Genomic DNA, 3,655 nt, shown 5'->3' on the forward strand with positions numbered 1-3,655 from the left:
GAGAGGGTGGGGTTCCTATATAATGTATATAGTAAAAAGAATAAAAACTATATGTCCGGTGCAGCAGTAGAAAATTTCAGGCTCCCGGGGAATAAAGGGTTTGTTTTGTATTTTTAAATTTTTTATTTTTTTCCTTTACTCCCCGAGAGCCTGAAAGTTTCTACTGCTGCTTTTTTAAACTAAAGCTAGAAAGGAAAACAAAGTTAGAGAGAGAGAGAGAGAGAGAAAAGAGAGAGAGAAGTAAAGGCTGAAAAAAATAGAGAGAAGGAAAAAGAGTGAAAAGAAGAGGAAGAGACAGGGAAAAAAAAGACAGAGGAAAACAGAGAGAAAAGAAGACAGAGAAAAAAACAGAGAGAAAAAGAAGAGAGGGAGATAGAGAAGAAAAGACAGAGAGACAGAAAGAGAAAAGAAAACAGAGAGAGAAACCAAGACAGAGAGAAAAGAAAAGGAGGGTGGGAAAAAGGAAAGACAGGACTTGGAGGGAAAAGAAAGTGGTTAGGATTAGAAAATTCAGGGCAGAGTGAAAAATGAAAAGACTGAGAGCAAAAAAGACAAACCAAGGAAAAGGAGAACACAGAGAAACAGAAGCAAGAAGAGCGAGGGTGAAAGTTACAAAGAAAAAGAAATAAGGTGCAAAGTATAGACAAGAGAGAAAAATACATACAGTTAGACAGAAATAGTGAAATGGACAAATAAAAGAAAGCAGATGGAAACAGAGTTACAGAAGCAGAGACACAGTGTCACAAAGAGTGAGAAACAGAATCAAAGGGTTAGAGACAGATGGAAGTTAAGTTAGAAATAGAAAAGGAAAGTGAGGAGCAAAAGGAAGAAATACAGAGGAAAGAAATTACAAAACCGCACCCAAAAAAGACAGGAGCCGCGGTGGGGGTAGGGAAGGGCAGGGGGTATCTTGATTAGGGTTGATTCAACTTTATTAAATGCATGTTTTTATTTAGACATCAGCAAAATACATAGAAACAGTGTATACAAACGCAAGTGCATATACAATCCATAGACACACTGGTAAAAGTCAAACTTACATATGGAGCAATACAGAGCAGTACAGAGCAATACACATATCAACACAAAGTGATAACCTTTTTCTATTTTCATTACATGTTGAGTTATTGTTACAAGAAACCCAAAACAACAAAAGCACACAAAAACCACCATTCATCTACCATAACCTCTCCCTTCAGATTACACACAAACTCACCATCCCTCTCATCACAACTGCTAAATTACACCCCAGCAATCATTGGTCCTCGGGAACGTGGTTCCCGGGAACCTCCAAAAAATCCTCCTGCCTGACAAAAACCCCGGTCCCTGGATGGTCCGTGCCCAAACTTTGGCGATGAACGTCGCCTCGCAGACCGACCGGGACCGAGGAAAAAAAAACCCAGCCGGGGGGGAAAAAAAAAAACCCCGGCTGGGGATTTTTTATTCTAAATTTAAAAATGAGATTAAAAACCTGAAAAGCAAAAGTCATACACACAAGGGTAAAACCAGTCAGCGTGCGCTCACACACGCAGAGACAAGCGGACTCAGACAGACACATTCACATGCTCTCACGCACGCTCACACGCTCGCTGCGGCCCTTACCCGAGACGCTGAAGAACGTGCTTCAATGCATCTTCTGGCTGCCGCTCCTTGACGTCAAATGGTAGATTCCGGGGAAATCGGTAGCCTCGGGGACCTGTGAGACAACAGGAAGGGGTCAACGAGTGTCTATCTGACAGCTAGGACTTGTCCCCGCACTGGCCCAATAAATTTTCTACCCAAAATCCCACAAAACACAGATGAATGGTACAGTTTTTATAACTCTTCCACCTAACTGTGACTACGGGCCAGGGCAGGGCAGTTCCAATCATAATTGGTACAATGTAAGTACACACATTATAAGCTGATGCATACAGTGCAAGTGTACATAGAGTGTAAGTACACACAATATAAGGTGACACGCTTACAACATAGACCAGAACTGTTCTGCACTGCCTGCCTGAAAGCTGCCATCAAAAGTAGAGCCTCTCCCTTTAGCTGTCCTAAGAGGCCCTTGGAGAAGATTGCTTTTCCCTCTGCTAATTTTTACATCTGCCCCAAGATCTCCCAACCTGCTACTCTCCCATCATCCCATCTCCAAGCCCTGGCCCCCAACTTATCGTTTGGATGATTGGTGATGTGGATCCATGTTGCACCTGAAATGAGTCTGCCTTGGAACGCCTCGTGATGGCCTGTTAGCTTCTTGGTTAGCTACAATAAAGAAAACCAAAACCAAAGTATGAGTCCAGAGTTATGTGGGCCAAATCCCAGCAAGTCAGCTACTTGCCCTCTCCTGAGTGTGCCTGGCTGCTTTAGGCTCCAGCTTCACCCTGATTCCAAGGCTGTGGCCTTTATTAGCAGTGGCACCTGGGTTAGAGAAAGGCAAAGTTGGATAGCATTCCTATGAGTGCAGTAGATAACCTTGTGTGCTGTAGGACATGGGAATACCTCTGCTAGGCTTCTGAGAAGCCTTGGGGGGGGGTCCTCAAATAAACATCCTTTTTCACCCTGCTACCTTCAAACCTCCCCCCACCCACAATAATTCCTAACTGTATGCCTGCTCACATTCCCTCTCCTAATCACAATCCTCAACTCACCTGATGCCTCAATCTCAGACATCATCCTTGACACTGGGCGGATCCCTCTTGTGACATGATGAATCTGCTGAAAAAAGTGTTGTACTTGACACAACCAGGAATCTCTGGATGCTGCGCTCCTCCTAAAAAAAAATACAAAACAAAACAAGAACAAAACCAGAAATTACAAATGCACTTTACCACCCCTAAACACAAAAGCCAAAATCATGAGTCTAAATACTCCCTGTATTCCATGCTGTTTACTTCACAGAATCTTCAAAGCCTCTATGCTTTAGATGCCCAGAAACACCTGCTGGAAAGAAGTTGAGATGAGCTGAAAGAGCCTCTTCACTGAAATGAGAGGAGAGTTCTTACCCCAGCACATCCCAGAGAGGGAATGAAGCCCCACAGCCAAGGCTGGGGTTAATATACCCCTGATTGTGCCCGCCTCTCGTTCCCATGGCACCCATGAAAAGGGAGGGGGCAAATCCCACCGAGTATAAAAGCCCTCAGAGCAGCTGCAGCTGTTTGGCCTCTCTGACTCAAATTGAAGGGGAGTAAAGTGCTTGTTATAGAAGAAAGCTCTTCAGAAAAATAACAGCGCTTTCTTTTTTGTAGCAACTGCTTGGAGCAAAAGGGCAGCAAACTGGTAAGAAATAAAACTTTCTGTTTAGGCAGCATAACTAGATAGATTGGGTAATTTGCTGTTAACTTAGGTAATTATTCCTTAGTGGCTACTAAGTAGTATTTCCCATGTGACTAAGCTGGGTGGAGAAGAATACTAATGGTATGAATAGTCTAAGTCTCCTTGGGACCTCTAATTTAGGCTATCTACATTATAAGGAAAAATAAGAAAAATAAAAGCCTCCCAGGCAGTGTAAGGGTTAAGGGCATGTGAGGCTCATCCTTCTCTGAGATACTTGGTCCTACAGCATAGAAAGAAGTGCCCTGAAATGTAGTTTTAAACCCTTAAGATGCTGAAAAAGGCAGAGCTTCCTTCCAGTGAACTCCTTAAAAAGAGGAAATGGGGCAGTTACCTC

At 43.3% G+C, this 3,655-nt stretch overlaps 1 long non-coding RNA gene across 1 annotated transcript; it reads right to left on the reverse strand.

The window, feature by feature from the left end:
- Positions 1–930: 930 nt before the first annotated feature.
- Positions 931–3,157, reverse strand: LOC141730696 (uncharacterized). Its single transcript, XR_012582308.1, has 2 exons — positions 2,196–3,157; positions 931–1,696 (listed from the first exon to the last, which is right to left on the reverse strand). It is a non-coding gene; the product is annotated as an uncharacterized LOC141730696 (long non-coding RNA).
- Between the last annotated feature and the right edge of the window lie 498 nt (positions 3,158–3,655).

This window comes from Zonotrichia albicollis, chromosome 12 (genome assembly GCF_047830755.1).
Source record: "Zonotrichia albicollis isolate bZonAlb1 chromosome 12, bZonAlb1.hap1, whole genome shotgun sequence".
Lineage (NCBI taxonomy): Eukaryota > Metazoa > Chordata > Aves > Passeriformes > Passerellidae > Zonotrichia > Zonotrichia albicollis.